This window comes from Trachypithecus francoisi, unplaced genomic scaffold (genome assembly GCF_009764315.1).
Source record: "Trachypithecus francoisi isolate TF-2019V2 unplaced genomic scaffold, Tfra_2.0 Lachesis_group0, whole genome shotgun sequence".
Lineage (NCBI taxonomy): Eukaryota > Metazoa > Chordata > Mammalia > Primates > Cercopithecidae > Trachypithecus > Trachypithecus francoisi.
In genome coordinates this window covers 133,741,969-133,760,362 of record NW_022681453.1, presented here as the reverse complement: position 1 = coordinate 133,760,362, position 18,394 = coordinate 133,741,969, and the positions used below count along the sequence as shown (strand labels likewise).

General features: G+C 44.1%; 1 protein-coding gene across 8 annotated transcripts in view; it reads left to right on the top strand.

The window, feature by feature from the left end:
• Positions 1 to 1,101: 1,101 nt before the first annotated feature.
• DGKG (diacylglycerol kinase gamma) overlaps positions 1,102 to 18,394 on the top strand; it is a 217,004-nt gene continuing 199,711 nt past the window's right edge. For 5 of the 8 annotated variants that reach the window (XR_004437236.1, XM_033211966.1, XM_033211963.1 and 2 more), the window contains exon 1: positions 1,102 to 1,627. The gene's annotated coding sequence lies outside the window, so the exon portion shown is untranslated. The remainder of the gene's footprint in view (positions 1,628 to 18,394) is intronic. The other 3 variants (XM_033211965.1, XM_033211964.1, XM_033211968.1) reach the window with 2 other exon arrangements.

Genomic DNA, 18,394 nt, shown 5'->3' with positions numbered 1-18,394 from the left:
AACTTTGAGAACCGACCCAGGGTGATAGAATGGATAAGACATGGAGGATAAGAGGAGTAGCAAACACTGGGTTCTTGTATCAACTCTGCCTGCATCACTGTGTGGAAACTTGAGGAGATCTCTCAGCTCTGTTTCTCATCTGTCTCACCAGCCTGCCTGCAGATAGCCCAGTATGAACACCACCCAACAGGGTCGTCAGGGCTGTTTGACATTCATGTTTGAGGCTTCTTCCCCAAATGTGCAGACACCCAGAGCCCCTCGGCGCCTCCACACTCTGCAGAAAGCTTTTTTTGGCTACAGTGCTGGCCCAGGGACCTTCACTGCCCACTGGCAGAAAAGAATTCTCGGCTGTGGAAATGAGTAAACTCCACATATTTTAAAGATGACAGTCTAAACTCCTAATGACTCTAAATGTGGTGTGAAATGGACAGAAGTCATCCTGCTGTGTGACATGCCTGAAGTAGTGTCACCACCACCATCACCCCCCACGTGGACATGCACGTCATGGAAAGAGAAGCAACAAGTCACAGTGCCTCGGCCAGTGTAGCTCCCCTATTCCCCCCCTCACCCCCAGCCTCTTTGCTATGCTTTTCTACATTTTTAAAAAAGAAGGGATCTATTTGCTCTGTAGGAATACTGTCCAAGGTCACCTAAAAGCAAAGGAGAATGGGAATTAAACACCCCCGGAGACCCGACCCATCCATCAGAGTCCAGCTCAGGCAGGCTGTGCCAGTCTCCACCGGGCTACAAGGAGAAAACCTTTTCAAGTTGAACGGCCACCAATCCACTGCCACCGAAGTCAAGGCTGTCAGAAATGTCCCTCTGGACAGAGCCGGTGATTTGGAGCCTAGAGATACTGAGTTCCTGGGAAACAAAGAGAGTTCCTTGATTTTATATTTTAATTTTTTCTTCGATTTGGTCTGGATATTGCAGGAACCTTGACTGGAGTTGAGAAAAGGAAATACCCAGTCGGTATTTATTAAACAGTTATCCTTCGCTTCTGGGGTCAGGGGCCCTCTGGTACCCACCACTGTTGCGTACTCTCCACACCCCTAAGCCTGTAACTCCTCCTCCCAAACCAAAGCCCTGACAGTAAAAAGCGTCCTAATGATGCCCGCGCCCAAGTTGCGCCAAAGGGGGTCAGGTTCCCATTGAGCGGTTCCACGTTCGTGTGTGCGCACGCGTGTGCATGTGTGGGCGCGCGTGTCTGTGTGTGCCGTGTGTGTACGCGCGCGCGCCGGTGTGTGTGGCGGGGGCGGGCTCTGCGCCCGGGGGCAGGGCTCCGCAGTAAGAGTGGCAGCTGGACTTGCCAGGCTGCGAGGGGCAGGGCACAGAGCCGCAGTGCCGTAGTAGCGGGCCACAGAGATAGACGGCTTTGAAGCTGCGGAACCCCGAGCACAGGGTGAAGACCACGGCGCTGCCAACCACAGCCTGGCCTCCTGGTCTCCGCGGCACCCACTCGGGCTGCATCCCCCTCCCCCGAGAGGGCTGCGCGGGCGGGAAGACGCCCAGACGCCAGCTTCGGTCCCCTTTCTGTCTCTCGGTTCCTCTTTCCTCCCAAGTAAGGGAATAAACCGCGAGGAAGGAGCGCCCCGGGCCACCGCGCAACCAAGTGTTGCCTGGTGAGGTAAGACGACAGCCGGCGCGGTGGAGGGGGTCCCCGGCTCAGGGAGCGCCCGGTGCAGCAACTTGGAAAAGGAGGGCAAAGCGGGAGCGGGTCCCGCGGCCAGGGAAGGGGCTGCAGCCAAAGCCACGGCGCCCACGCCGACAGTTCCACCTGCCACAAAGCCCTGCAGGAAGGGATGCCCCGCTCGAGGGGCGCAGGCTTGGGGAAGGCACAGGGTGGGGCTCGGCTCTCCCTGCGACTGAGAGGCCCCTCAAGCCTCAAAGCTGTGCGGGTGGGAGGCGGCCTTTCTCCAGGCAGTTTGCGAAAGCAACTGGTCGGATTTCCTTCTTCTGGTCTTACCTTGGCTCCTTGATATCCAGTTGGCGCTCCAGGCAGTCCGAGAAGCAGGGGCTGCTTTTCCTAATGTCTGGTCGCCAAAGCCTCCGACCGTCCCGCGGGGTTCTAGGACTTTGGGGGCACTCCACAAAGCCCCCGGGCAGGGCGACTTAAACCGAAGCTGAAGAGAACACGGACATCTCAGAGAATAAAGGAGGGAAGGGCCAGGAAGAGAATCTAAGGTTGATCTGTGTAGTCTCAGAGTCACAAGATGTTTCTGTGTGTGTTTGTGTGCTGAGGGGTGCATACCCAGAGTCACCTGTGGTGCCTTCGCAGACTCCACCGGTCCTCCTCCCCTTGCCTAGCCTGAGATTTTCTTCTTTTGAACAAGTGGAATAGAATTAGGGGAAGGGACTGTGGAGTTCTAAAAAGCCCTACAGGTGATTTGACGTGCTGCCCCCATCCCCACCATCACTGCAGTGGAAAGCGTGGGACCAGAGCTAGAACCACCTCCCAGATTAGAGGGATCCAGCTGCGGAACGGAGGGCGGCGGACGAGATCCCTCCCCTAGTCGCCCCCCGTGGCGGGAGGGTCTGCTGCAGTACCGGGCGATTTGTGGCTGCGCCGCAGTGGTGCCCGGGAGCGCTGTGAACCCGTGGGCGCGCTCTCCCGCGCTGCGCCGCCGCTACCTCCTCGGACTTCATTAGCATACGATGACCTCTCTGTAGGGAGGAGGGCCTGGGAGGGCTGTTTGTCATTCCTTTATTTCGGAGGCTTGGGGGACAACACTTTGGATCTGGAGTTGAACACCGGGGGAGTCATGATGAGAGACAGCGGTCAGGACACAGGACTGGAAACGGACCCCTGGTCTTGATGGGGGAATCAACTTTGTTATTTTGGTGCTTGGGATTCTCTGTCTGTAAAATACAGCTGGCAGAGCCACTTGCTGGCACACAGGGCACCCTGGTTGTCAGTGAAAGAAATTAGATCATAGAGGGCAAATGTCGAGGTTTGGTCATGAACCCAGGCACAGACACACACCCCTTTATGTTTTATGTCCCTCTCATTCCAGGCATGTGTCTGACATAGGAAAGTACTTCACTGTTTGTCATATTAAAAGGCTACATTTGCTGGAGATTCCAGTCCGAATATAAATTATACTCCTTAAATAAAGCGGCTGCAACTAAGCTAACTTCCCTGTGGTACTCCTGATCTATGTCTTTTTTGCCAATCACCCCACTTAACGTTTACAGCCAGCACTATAGGCATTACTACAGGTATTTTTCTGGGAGGGGCTTTAGAGTGGGAAGCTAGTAGATGAGTCTTTCCTAGCTTAGAATTTTATGTAGTGGTTGGTTCAGATCAACCAAGACATGGGGAGAAAACGATAAACATCAACGTGTATTGAAATCTAGACTCTCAGAGATGGGAGTAACTACTAAGATCATCTGTTCCACCTCCCCCAACCTCTCCAAGTCCCCAGGCAACACCATCAACAGATGGCAAGGATCCCTCCAACCTGGACACTCCCAGAGGCCCAGGCTGTGCATGTGTGAGCGTCTACAAGGAAAGAAACCAGAAGCCAGCAACTGTTCCTTCTCTTACTGGTGGGAGTTGGTAGATGCTGGCCCCACCTCCTTCCCTGGAAGAGAAAGGGGAAAAGGGTGGGAAAGTGCCCTTTCTTTGTGGTAAAACTCTAAAACTTTTAAAATGTCTATCTTATTGTATTACATCATTATAATGTACTCTTTTGGTATAAAAGTATTTCATGCTCATTGCCAAAAAATTGGGAAGTTGAAAAGTATGCAAAGAACAAATCAATCACCCTTGATCCTACCACTTCCATCCCACACTGTTAATATACTGGCATATTTTCTTTCTATCTATTTTTATGCCTTGAAATCATACAATCCATACAGAGCCAGCATTTATTGGGTGCCTAAGAAGTATACTTTACATGCTCTTAAATTTTGTATGCATTATGTCCTTTTATCCTCAGGAGGCCCTCTGAGGTGAGTACTATTATTATCAATCCCATTTTTCTAGGGTTGCATTTTTCTAGGGTTCTAAGAGTTCAGGTGACTTGTCCGAGTTACATGGCTAGTACGTGGCAGAATCGAGATTCAAATCCAGGTTGTCTGACTCAAAAGTATGGTTGCTCAGCCTCTGTAGCTATTGCTTCTCTGCTTTTCTTCTGAGTTAGTGTTGTAGCAAACGACCTTTCATGAACATTGTTTTCCTGGCTGCATATTATTACACTGTCAGTTATTTAAGTTGCTTCCTGTCTTTAGCAACTACAAATAACTCTGGGCAAAGTCTTTACTGCACACATTTCCCATTACTTCCTTTGGATAGATTCCTAGAAATAGATCACCAGGCTAAAGGGCATGAATGTTTTAAGGCTCACAGTATCTACGAGAAGCCACTTTTCAAAAAGGGTACACTAATTTACGATTCCATTCACCAGAAGCAACTCAGCCATAGTTAAAGCAGATGACCTTTAGGAATTCAAATAGGCCAAGGCCTCATATGACCAAAGCCACGTCACATGAGCATTCTTCAGTCTCATGGAAGAAGGAATCACACATAGCACCCTGCTTTACACTCAGGAGGGATTCTGGAAACCATACAACATAAAGCTATACCTGTTTTTATGTGAGCAAGTATCAGCTGCAGAATTCTCTAGCTAAATGTCACATGCTAACTTGGAACAAATCAAACCATCATGTAAAATATATAAAGGTGTATAATGTCCCATGTCTCCATACAAGTAATTGTAACAACACTCACTCCTATGAACGCGCATCATGATCACAGCCAGATTCAGCAAGCTTAACCCTCAGCAACAACTTCTTCACACATTGGCCATATTCAAAGAGTTGTTTATTTGTACCAAATATTAGAATTCCACAGCCAAACCATAGTGAGAGCTGATGTCACTTTATAAGTAACAGAGTTCATCTGACTAAAAAAAAAATCACGGCTAGTAACTATTAATAGTAATAAAACAATTTAAAAATAAGGTTATACCCATCATTTAAAAAAAAGTCCCCAGGTAGAAACAAAATGTGGCTGGAAGAAGAGAGATTGAATTAGGCAATACAACACACACACACACACAGGTTAGAAGAAAACAAATTGGCCCTAATTACGAGTTGTTCCTAGAGCCTCGTTGATCTCCAAGCCACCTCTGCCACCAGCAGTGGGTTTAGTAGCCCTGGAATATAATCTGTTGTTGCTCCCACTCTGAGATCAACTTACGCAAGATTCAGCTCAGGTCCTGAAACATCCTTCAGGGAAGCCCACCCTACAGACTTCCTGAATCCGTAGCACCTGTGCATAAGCTTACCTCGCTATGGTGAAGTCACTTATTTGCATATCTCCCACTGAACCATGAACCCCCGGAAGGCAGAAACCATGTCTAATTCTTTTCTGTATCCCCAGCACCTGAGATAGTGCCAATCCATAGTCAACAATTAAATGTGATGAATGAACAAATAACAGGATTTTCCAGGTCCTGTACTGGATGCTTTATGTGCATTTTTCTTTCAGTGTACCTTATTCTGCTTAGGCTAGTCAGTCCCAAAAACGTACCTGAAAGGTGTCTAGAGCTGTGTTGTCTGTTTTCACATGTGACTATTTCCGTGTTTAACATTAGTTCATTAAAATTAAATGAAATTTAAAATTCAGTTCCTCAGTTATACCAGTCACATTGCTAGTGCTTACATGCTGCATGTGACTTCTGGCTACCATATTGGAGAATGCACATTTAGAAGATTTCCATCATTGCAAAAAGTTTAACTGGACTGTGCTAGAGTGTAAGCTTGGTGCAAGCAAAGTGTGTGTCTCTGTCTGCCGTGTTTTCCACTGTGTCCTCAGCACTAGCACAGTGCCTAGCCCAGAAGAGATGAGGGAGAGAAAGATAAAGGAGGGATGGTGATAGTAAATGTTGTGGTAATATTAGCAATAGCACTTATTGGGCCTCGACTCTGCATCCCACATTGTGCTATGTTTTGTACATGCATAGCTTCACCTGATATTCACGTCACTATACACCTGGTATTAACCCCATCTCACAGATAAGGAAATTGAGTCTCAGAAAGTTTCAGTAATTTGCCTGTGGTCACAAAGCTGATAGGAGAGACTGAGACTGAAACTCAGGTCCATATGATTTCAAAGCCTTTTCTCTTTATTTATCTTCTCTTTTTTCTTGGGCTTTTTGCATTTCTGCCTCAATAACTGTGTGGTGATGTGGATGAGGATTGCCACCATCATGGTTTCCTAGGAAATCAGAGAAAGGGGACTTTTGAAAGCTTTCCAAAAGAAACAATGGGTATAATTTATGACTCTGAATGACATATCAAGAGTGCAAAATTTTGCTCAGGGTCTCAAGAGAACTTGTCCCTGGATGGGTGAGGGAGGGAGAAAGGAACCCACCCATAGTGTGGCCTGACCGGGGGACCAAAACCTACAAGAGCAGACCCAGTCAACCACCATAGTCTGTGCTTCTCCTCAGGGAGTCCTGAACCAACTCTCAAGATCTTGCAGCCCATTAATAGGGTAACTTGGCTCTCAACTCCCTGGCCAATGCCCTTTTCACTGCTCCACCCTACCTCATGAGCCATTTGCTCCAGTGCCCTCACTATTATTATCATCACTCTTGTCCTAGTTTTCTCTAATTTCTTTATTCTTAAAGAATAAAGTGCAAAATTTCAAGGGAGTCCTAATCAGCATGGAGAAGACTGAAATTACCACCTCCTCATTCTATTTCCTATTTCTATTAAAACTCTTTAAGGTCTAATTATGAATCTATACCATTGATACCTGTTGAGCTTAACATCACCTGAAGTAACCCAATTCTCTTTTAAACCTGCTCTTGAACTGGAACTGTGTTGTCCACCTGCTCGCCTTCACCCCATACTTGCCCACACCCCCTCACAGTCACTCTAGATAGAGACTGTGCAGTATTTCTCATTTTATCTTGTTCAGTTCAGTCTGCCTTGCCAACTTGCCCAGATAATTCTGGCTGTGATTCTATCATCCAGTGTATTTACTGGCCCTCTCAGCCAGCTTCCTACCATCTCTGAATCTGATGAGCACGACCTCTTCATCTAAGTCATCAATAAATATAATGAACACTATAGGATTCTGAGGCATTCCATGCATGTTTCCTAAACATAGATATTAATTCAATAATTAAACAGCACTTAGAAAATTTATTCAGCTTTCTGTACTACAACTGAGCCCATATTTCTTCCTCTTTTTCAGCATTATTAGAGGAATCTTATCAAAGGTCTTGATAAAGTCCAAATACTCTTCATCACTGGTATTTCCTTGATCTTCTGTCCAATAATCTTGTCAAAGAAGCAATTTTGTTGGTCTGACATAAACTAATTTCAGTGATTCCATGTTGGTTCCTTCAATCCTAAAAGCTCATTCCAAATCCCATTCCAGAATATTTCCTGGAATTAACATCAGTCCCTCAAATTAAGACATTTTTATAGATTTTCCCATTTTAAAGAGTAGAACTTTATTTCTCATGAGGGTGATGGTAGTGGTGGTGGTGATGGTGGTAATGGTGGTGATGGTGGTGGTAGGACATGATGCTGGTGCTGGTGGTGGTGATGGTGGTAATGGGGGTAATGATGGTGGTGGTAGGATGGTGATGCTGGTGTTGGTGGTGGTGGTAAAAGTGGTGGCAGTACTGGGGTGATTACTGTGGTGGTGGTGGTAGTGATGATGGAGGCGATGATGTTGGAATGTGATGGTGGGGGTGACGATGGGGGGTGTGATGGTGGTGGTGGTGGTGGTGGGGTGATGGTGGTGGGAGTAATGGTGGTAAGGTGGTGGTGGTGGTGATAGTGGTGATGATGGTAGTGGCAGTGGAGGTGGTGGTGGTGGTGATAGTGGTGATGGTAGTGGTGGTAGGGGGTGACAGTAATTGTGGTGATGATCATGGTGGTGGTAGTGATGTTGATGGTGGTGGTGGTAGCAATAGTCGTGATGGTAGTGGTGGTGGTGATGATCATGGTGGTGAGAGTAGTGTTGGTGGTGGTGGTGGTGATAGTGGTGATGGTAGGGGGTGACAGTAATTGTGGTGATGATCATGGTGGTGGTAGTGATGTTGATGGTGGTGGTGGTAGCAATAGTCGTGATGGTAGTGGTGGTGGTGATGATCATGGTGGTGAGAGTAGTGTTAGTGGTGGTGGTGGTGATAGTGGTGATGGTAGTGGTGGTGGGGGGTGACAATATTGGTGGTGATGATGATTGTGGTGGTGGTAGTGGTGTTGATGGTGGTGGTAGCAATAGTCGTGATGGTAGTGGTGGTGGTGGTGATGATCATGGTGGCGGGAGTAGTGTTGATGGTGGTGATGGTGATGGTAGTGATGGTGGGGGGGTGACAATATTGGTGATGATAAGGTGGTGGTAGTGGTGTTGATGGTGGTGGTAGCAGTAGTTGTGATGGTAGTGGTGGTGGTGGTGATGATCATGGCGATGGTAGTGGTGGTGGTGGTGGCACTGGTGATGGTAGTTGTGTGGGGAGTTGATGGTATTGGTGTTGGTGGTGGTATTGATGGTGGTGGTGATAGTTGTGGGGGTGATGGTGGTGACAATGACAATGGTGGTTGGGGGCGGGGTGATGATGGTAATAGTAGTGGCTTCTTTATGATTCTGAACAAATTAAGAAGCATGGTCTAATTACCTCAATTGCACACTGTCTTGGCACCCTGGGATGTTATTCAATTAGGATAAGAGATATATATTAATTTGGGACAGATCTAAGAATTTCTGGCATCATAGAAAACGAGATCAGACAAACAGCCAAGAGAGCATCTGGTTCTAAGCCTTCATCCTGAGAAATAAGGAAACCCCCATCAAAAGAAGTGCCCTGCCTGGGGCTACCCAGCCAGAACAGGAGCCAGGGTCTTGCCACTCTGACCAGTGCCTTCTCCAGGGCATAACTCCTCTTTTCACTTTCTTTTCTGAGGAAGCTTAAGGCTCTGTTTCCTGCAAAAATATCCATTTCTCCTCTTGGAATTCGCCTCTTAAGTCGCTGATGCTTCAGTGAAAGTTAAAGATTCTTTCCTGGAATCATGATGTGTAAGAGAAAAGAAGGAAAGAGCTTAAAAGCTCTCATTCTCCAAGTGAAAAATGGAGGCATCTAGAAAAGTCTGCTGTGGCAAGAAAACGGATGGAAGAGAAAAACTCAATGGCCACACAGCAGCTGACAAAACCCAGACTTGCCTGCCCAGTTAATCATTTGCGTCCATCACTCCTTTCTGCGTGGTTTGCATAGGAAGTTTTCTTCTCACCTGGGGCATAAACAGTGTCGTCTACACAGAAACCAAGTTTTCACTTTGCTGATGGCTGATCTGGGGTGAAGTTTCCAAGTAGCCAAAGGTCAGTGAGGCCACTTTGATCCTTAGATGCTGAAATACTTGAAAAGTTTTTGGCCTAAATGTTTCCATTTCCTGCTGCATTTCTCCACCCCTCTGCTCTGGGAACAGTGGCTCATAGTACTTCACCAGCTCCCTCATGCCCCTGCCTTGAGGTTAAAGTAAATAAGCTAGAGAAAGCTCTTTCCAACTCCCATAAGACCAGAGTGTCCCTTCCTTGGGAGTCACACAAAATGGTTACTCTCATCTAGCCCCCCAAACTCCCCATCCTAAAGTCTCATCAACAAGGATGTTCCTGATCCCCAGAACCTGACATAAAGATATTCACTGGTGGAAGTAAGTCTCCTCCCTTTTCTCATGCCAGCATGTCCAGCAGGGCTGGATGATCATGAAGTGATCTTTCTCAACTATTAGGAAGCCGGTAGCCATATGTTCCTATAGGGGAAAAAGTCCCACTGTGCCCCAAAGACCACACTGTTCTTTAATCCCTAAATTATGCAAACCATAGCAATGCTCTCCTGAGGATGCTCCATCATTTAACCAATGTTCAATCAGTAAATATGTGCTGAACACTCACTTCATGCTAGTCACAGGACTCATTTCTGGGGATAGGACCAACTGGGTTTCCAGGAGCTGAGTGGAACAGTGTGTGTGTGTGTGTGTGTGTGTGTGTGTGTGTGTGTGTATTGTTTTGAGATGGAGTCTCGCTCTGTCGCCCAGGCTGAAGTGCAGTGGTGCAATCTCAGCTCATTGCAACCTCCGCCTCCCAGATTCAAGCAATTCTCCTGCCTCAAGCTCCCGAGTAACTGAGATTACAGACACATGCCATCACATCTGCTAATTTTTGTATTTTTAATACAGAAGGGGTTTCACCATGTTCAGGCTGGTCTCAAACTCCTGACCTCAGGTGATTTGCCCTCCTAATCTCCCAAAGTGCTGGGATTACAGGAATAAGCCACCATGCCCAGCCAGAGTCAATCTTTAGATGAGAGTCAGGGGAGGGTCACATCCCCAGCCTGGGAAGGTATTGGACCTAGGAAATCAGGTAATACTCTCTGGAGTAGATGAGCTTGAACTAAAATTTAAAGGATGCGTGAAGTTAACTGAAGTAATGAGGGTAAGGAATTCTAGGTAAAGGGAACCATGTATGCAAAGCTAGTTCTTGTTGTCTATGCTTCAGTGTTGCTGGAGCAAAAACTGTGAGTCAGGAAGTTATGGGAGATGAGTCTGGAAATGTGGACAGGAGCTGGGCCATGGAGGGTCTCATTTGTCACATTAAAGTGTGCGTTTTTTTTTTTTTTTTTTTTGTAGCTAGTGCTGAGCAGGGGGCACTGAGAACTCATAAGTGGGGACTGACGTGGCCATGTTTTAACATTAGAGCAACCCCTCAGGCTGCTGTCTTGGAAGGAGAGAAGATGGAAAGTGAGGCTGCCCCTGAGAGGCTTTTGAGGGAGTTCCAGGCAGATGAGGACTAAACCAATGGCAGTACAGGTGGAGTGGGGGAAAGAACTTGTAACTGAGTGTATGTGAGGGGGCTGAGGGAGGCAGAGAAGCCAAAGGTGGCCACCAAGCTCCTACACCTGGGAGGATAGTGGTTTCATTGACCAAGAGAATCTGGGAACAGGAGCAGGTGTGGGGTTAGGTAACGAGTTCAGTTCAGGGCACGTTAACTTTGAGGTTTCAGTGAGAGATCCAGATGGGCATGTAATTGGATAGACGAGCTCCGTGGCTAGAGGCCCAGATAAGGACATCCTCAGTGCAAGTGGTGGGTGAAACTGTGAAAACTCATGAGATCAGGGGAGAGTCAATTTTCATGTATCTTGATCTATGTATTGCCAGTACCTGAAAGATCCATGTCAATGAGGTCCATGCCTATCTAATAACGGAAAGAAATGTCTCACAGTGTTGAGAGTCTGGGCTTGGCAACTGAGCTGTCCCAGTAGCCATTTATTGACTCAGACCAATGTCCACTTCTGCCAGGTGCATGGTCAAGCAGGGCGGTGGCTTACAGAAACACTTATGCTCATCTTCCATATTAGAGCTCACAAATTTGTAAGCAGGGTCTTTCTCTCTAAGCCAGTGGTTCTCAACTCTGTTTAACATTAACATTGCCGGGGGTGGGGGGCGGGCCTTGAAAAAGCACCAGGTGTAGGTCCCACTCCCAGAGACGCTAAGTTAATTGGTCTGGGGTCAAAGCTTGGGCCTCAGTACTTTTTTACGTCTCCTAGTGCTGTCAACTATGCCAGTGTTCAGAAGAGTTAAGAACCATTGCTAAACAAAAAATTCAGTGATTTCTCAAATTACACAGCTTTTAATTCCTTAGCTCCTCTGGTAAATCTCCTACGTGTGCATTACAGTTTCTCTAAAAACTACTTTAAGGTGTCAGAACTGAAACTGGGTCTGCACACCAGCCATGGTTTTGCTTGCGTGTTATCCCTGTTTTTGTATTCAGTGGGTATTTCTCCCTCATGCCTGCAAGGCTCATGAAAACTTTGTCAAGTCTCCTGCACATACATCCACTGTCTACCACATTTCCCTGAGTTATATAACTAATGTACCTGTCAAGGAGATGTAAGAATCACCCGCCATGACTTCTTGGTGAACCTTGGTTAGTTCCAAGGGATCATTCCCTTCTCTTTTAACTGCTAACACGTCACCACTGAACCCAGCAGTTCTCTAATTTTCATTTGCATTAGAACTTCCTAGAGATTTCTTTTGTAATGACATGTGGATCCCAAGGCTCTCTCCTCAGAGACTCTGAGCCAGAGGTGTGGGAAAGGGGCCTCGAACCAGCATTTTTAACCAGTACTTAGGGTAATTATAGTGTGGGGATACCACCTTCAAAAAATAAGACCTTAAAAATGAAAAATGAAGCACATACATTTAACTCTTACCTTCCATGATTTTTATTGAAATAACCAAATTAATATATAAATATTTGGGTATTTTTGTTACAGTACTGACAACTAGCAAAGGATATCAATATAATCCACATGTCAGACGTTTTGAAAACATTCCATAATAAAGAGTGTTCACAATAGTGATTGAGGGAAAGACCAACCAACTGTAAGTCATCAGAATGGAAGGAAAAGTTGGCCTGGAGATTAAATGAAAAGTACTCCTAGAAGAATTCCACTAACATCTCCAAAGGTAAAGCATCAGAGGCTGCAGAGAATGGAATAAATGTTTGAAAACCGCATATCTGAAAAAGAATTAAAGTCCAGAATATATAGAGAACTCCCAAAACTAAACAACAGCAACAACAAAAAAAACCAATTCAAAAATTGATAAAGAATTTGAAAGACATTTCTCCAAAAAAGATATATGAATAGCAAATAAGCACATGAAAAGAAGTTCAGCGTCATGAATCATCAGGGACCTGTAAGTCAAAACCACAATGAGATGCCACTTCGTACCCATTAGGATAGCTATTATGTATATTTTTTAAAAGAACAGAAAATAACAAGTGTTGGCAGGATGTAGAGCAATTAGAACTCTTGTACACTGCTGATGGGAATGTGAAGTGGTACAGCCACTATGGAAAACAACACAATGGGTCCTCAAAAAATTGAAAATAGAATCACTGTATGATCCAGCAGTCACACCTCTAGGTACATACCCCCCAAAATTGAAAGCAGGAACATGAAGAGGTACTTGTACATCCATGTTTATAACAGCATTCTTCACAATAGCTAAGAGGTAAAAGTGACCTAAATATTCCCTTATGGATGACTGGATAAACAAAATGTGGTAAATGCATACAATGAAATATTATTCAGCTTTAAATGTGAATGAAATTCAGACACATACTGCAACATGCAACCTTGAAAACATTACACTAAATGAAATAATCCAGTCACAAAAGAAAAAATACTGCACATTCCACTCATATGAAGTACTTACAGTAGTCAAATTCATAGAGATAGAAAGTAGAATGATAGCTGCCAGGGTGTGGTGGTGGGAAAGAATGGATACTTATCATTTAATGCCACAGTTTGTTTTGCAAGATGAAAAAGCTCTGTGGAAGGCTGGGCGTGGTGGCTCATACCTGTAATCCCAGCACTTTGGGAGGCCGATGCAGGTGGGTCACCTGAGGTCAGGAGTTCGAGACCAGCCTGGCCAACATGACGAAACCCCATCTCTACTTAAAAACAACAACAACAACAATTAACCAAGCGTAGCGGCTCACACCTGTATCCCAGCTATTCGGGAGGCTGAGGCATGAGAATCACTTGAACCTGGAAGGTGGAGGTTGCAGTGAGCTATGATTGCACCACTGCACTCCAGCCTGGGCAACACAGTGAGACCCCGTCTCAAAAAAAAAAAAGGTTCTGTGGATGGATGATGGCGATGGTTGCACAACAATGTAACTGTTACTTAATGATACTGAACTGTACACTTAAAGATGGTTAGATGGTAACTTTTATGTTATGCATATTTTGCCATGTAAAAAAACTTTAAAAAGTGGCAAGAGCTACAGGAACGCTAGGTAGGCAGGCAATGGGAAACACATCTCAATCAAATGCATCCAGTGGTCCCTCAGATGTGCCTCGTGCTGGGGCCATGGGACTCACTTTGTGAAGCTCATGAAAACAATATCTAGCAGTTCCAAAGGAGGGAGACAGCTAAGAATGCAAAGCTAATGTCACTCTTTAAAATAGATGCTAAAAAAAGAAAGAGAGAACATAAAGTTAAAAATCTCCAAGTTATATTTATAGAGATTTAAGAGGATATAGCAGGAACTATCAAAATGGAGCAATCTGAAAGAGAGCAATCTAAGATTGTGAAACTTTGCTTACTTTGAAATGAAAAATATTTTGCAGAATTAAAATCATGCAGTGGAAGCACAAACATTGGAACGATGCAGAAAGCTAAAGACAAGCAAGAATTCTGACAAAAAACATGAAAGTGAAATAATGAGGGGAAAATGGAGGCTACTATTCAATACATTAAACATATAAATACAGAACTTCCAGGAAAAAAAACAATACAAGGTGTTATAATAAAAAGTACAGGCAGCTGAGGCAGGAGGATCGCTTAAGCCCAGAAGGTCAAGGCTGTAGTAAGCCAAGACCGCCACATGGCACTCCAGCCTGAGTGACAGAGCGAGACCTGCCTCTAATTTTTTTTTTTAATTTTTAATTTACCATGGCACATGTGTATCTATGTAACAAACCTGCATATTCTCCACATGTATCCTGGAACTTAGATTTAAAGAATTTTTTAAGTTAAAAAAAATTTTTTTCCTGACATTAGTTCAAAATGCTTCATGTGTACCAAGAAAAATTAAAAGTGTTTTCTGGTGAAAATTATTAATTATAAGAAAAAAATCTGTTGGTATGAAAACAGAAAAACAATGTTTTATTTTCAAAGAAAAAATAAGCAAGTGTCAGACATTCTGCAACACTAAATATCAGAAAGAAGTTGAGGTATGACTGGAATTATGGGGTAGTAAGATAATGAGCCAAGCGGTGCCGTAGCTCATGCCTCTAAATCAAGCACTTTGGGAGGCCAAGGCAGGCAGTCACTTGAGCCCAGGAGTTTGAAACCAGCCTGACCAACATGGCAAAACCCCATCTCTACTAGAAATACAAAAATTAGCCAGGAATGGTGATGCTCACCTGTAGTCCCAGCTACTCGGGAGGCTGAGGTGGAAGGATCACCTGAGCCCAAGAGGTGGAGACTGCAGTGAGATGCGATCACAGCACTGCACTCCAGCCTGAACAACAGTGGGACCCAATCTCAAAAAAAAAAAAAAAAAAGATTATGAGCCAGAATTCTGTATTTAGTAATTTGTACAGGAAAAAAAAAGATATTCTCAGACAAAAAAAAAAAGTACCCAGCAAGTAGGCCACTGAAACCCTTTACTAAAAAAACGTATTTACTCAAACTATTCTGGTCAACAGAGAAATTAACATTAAAGCTTGAAAATGGAAGAGATGTGATATTAAAACTGTGGGGTGAATAATAAAACCACACAAACATAGACTTAGTATTTACATGTTATTAATATAGTCAGGAAACAATGCAACTGTCAAAAATTACTCTCAACAAAGAAGATACATAAGAAACTTAATGATAATAATCTGGGGGTAAAAACTCAGATTACTCAAGGCAAAAAACCTTGATGTGCTGAATGTTTCATTTTGTACTGTGGGAAACATTGAATACTGTTTCATTGTTGACACAGAAAAATACAGGTTTAAACACATTTTTAAATAAGAAGAGAGTAGATGAATATAAAACTAGAAATACCATGCTTAACTTCAAAATTAGGAGGAAGATTTGGAACATCATAGCCGAGAATGAAAACTTAAAAAGGGTTGGGCGTGGTGTCTCATGCCTGCAATCCCAGTCCTTCAGCAGGCCAAGGCGGGTGGATCACTTGAGTCAGGAGTTTGAGACCAGCCTGGCTGACATGGTGAAGCCCTGTCTCTGCTAAAAATACAAAAATTAGCCTAGCGTGGTGGTGGGTGCCTATAATCCAAGCTGTTCGGGAGGCTGAGGCAGGAGAATACTTGAACCCAGGAGGCGGATGTTGCAGTGAGCCAAGATTGTGCCACTGCACTTCCAGCTTGAGCAACACAGTGAGACTCTGCCTCAAAAAAAGAAAAGAAAAAAAAATATTAAAAAGGAAATAGCGAGGAAATGTTAATATAAAAAGTATAAAATAAGATGATAGAAGCCAGATCAAACATAACACATTAAGTGTGAATGGTTTAATCATTTCCTTTTTTCTTTTTTTTGTTTTTTTTAGTCAGAGTCTCACTCTGTCATCCAGGCTGGAGTGCAGTGGCTGCAATCTCGCCTCACTGCAACCTCCACCTCCCAGGTGCAAGTGATTCTCCTGCCTCAGCCTCCCAAGTAGCTGGGACTGCAGGCGTCTGCCACCATACCTGGCTAATTTTTTGCATTTTTAGTAGAGACGGGGTTTCACCGTGTTAGCCAGGGTGGTCTCAATCTCCTGACCTCGTGATCTGCCTGCCTCAGCCTCTCAAAGTGCTGGGATTACAGGGGTGAACCACCGTGCCTGGCCAATCATTTCTATTACAAGACAAAAAAACATGCATATTGGTCAAAACCCAATTCTAAATATATGCTGTTTTAAACCAAATGGGAGAGAAAAGGGATAAAAAATGAAAGTGCATAGATATATCAGGAAAATGCAAACAAAAAGAAAGGAGGGTGATATTAGTATTAAACTATAGCTAAAAGTAGAATTTAATACAAAAACCATTAAATGGTTAAATAAAACTGTCAAAACGCAATTGCAGAGGGAAACTCTAACATACATCTATCAATCTTCAACAAATTGAGTGCCAAAAACAAATTAGTGTTTTAGGGCTGTAAGGAACTTGATGGAATGGACATATATAGGGCTTTACATTTAAAAAATGAAAAAATATATTAAAATGTTTATGAAATATTGAGATATTTTGATCCCATCATAAAAAAAATGATGATGCATTTCAAAAAAATGTAGAACTTGTTCTGGCAGTAACAGGCAAATAAAACTGAAGTATAGTTACACTAGGATCATCTATTCTTCAAATTTGATGTAAGTCTGGGACCTGTGTACATCCACTCACCATTATTGATTTTAGCATTCAGTGAGAACAAGACCAAAAAGACCTGTTATTTAACAAGCACCAAGTTTATAAAATGCTTCCTTCTTTAAGAATGAATAAAGAGTAAAACATAAAGGAATTAAAGGAAATGTAAAATAAGGGAGTAAATAATAGCATTTGAAATGAAAATGAGATACTCCAGCTGGGCCTAAAAAAATACTTTAGTAGACTAGAATCTTCATAAGAGGGCACTAAAAGGCATGGTCTTTACAAATCAAAAGAGAATAAGAGGGGGCCGGGCACGGTGGCTGACGCCTGTAATCCCAGCACTTTGGGAGGCCGAGGCAGGCGGATCACAAGGTTAGGAGATCGAGACCATCCTGGCTAACATGGTGAAACCCCATCTCTACTAAATATACAAAAAATTAGCCGGGTGTGGTGGCAGGCGCCTGTAGTCCCAGCTACTCGGGAGGTTGAGGTAGGAGAATGGCAAGAACCCGGGAGGCGGAGCTTGCAGTGAGCCAAGATTGCGGCACTGCACTCCAGCCTGGGCCACAGAGCGAGACTCCGTCTTAAAAAAAAAAAGGGGGGGAGAGAGAGAGAGAATAAGAATAAGGCTGAGATGAAAATGAAAAATGGTATTCAAAGATGTGAATGAAATATGGACCTACTGCAAGGAAATAGAAGCACAACAGCAGAATTAAAATTCACTAGCTGGAATTAATGAGTTGTGTATTCTATCAAAAGTCAAAGCAAGCAGGTGAAGGAAGTGATAGTATAAAAGATAGGCAACTAGTACTGAAGCCAATTAAAAAGGACATCTAACTAATAATTTGGACATCAAGTTTTAAAACTGTATGCAAGGCAAGGGGCGGTGGCTCATGCCTGTAATCCCAGCACTTTGGGAGGCCGAGGCGGGTGAATCAGGAGGTCAGGAGTTCAAGACTAGCCTAGCCAAGATGGTGAAATCCCATCTCTATTAAAGATACAAAAATTAGCCGGGTGTGGTGGCAGGCACCTGTAATCCCAGCTACTCGGGAAGCTGAGGCAGAGAATTGCTTGAACCGGTGAGGAGGAGGTTGTGGTGAGCTGAGATCAGGCCACTGCACTCCAGCCTGGGGGACAGAGCAAGACTCCATTTCAAAAAAAAAGCTGTGTGCAAAAGTAAAATATATTCAAACAGCATATATGCATTGATACAAACAAATTCTGAGATAAATTCGGGCCTAAAAACCCAGATAATAATTTTTAAAGCCTGAAAAGACGTGTTTGTCTGAAAGGATGAGACAGTGAAAATAAAATATTCCGAATTCCTTGGTTCAATTATGAGACAGTCATTTCATTCCTGATGCTTAAATTTAGAAGACAATAGTTATAGAGTTTTCAATAACCCACCTTCTGAATCAAGGGATCTGAGAAAACAAACTCCATGTAGCAAACTAAATATTAATTAAACAAAGGAGACAGCAAGGAAGCATTAAAATGAT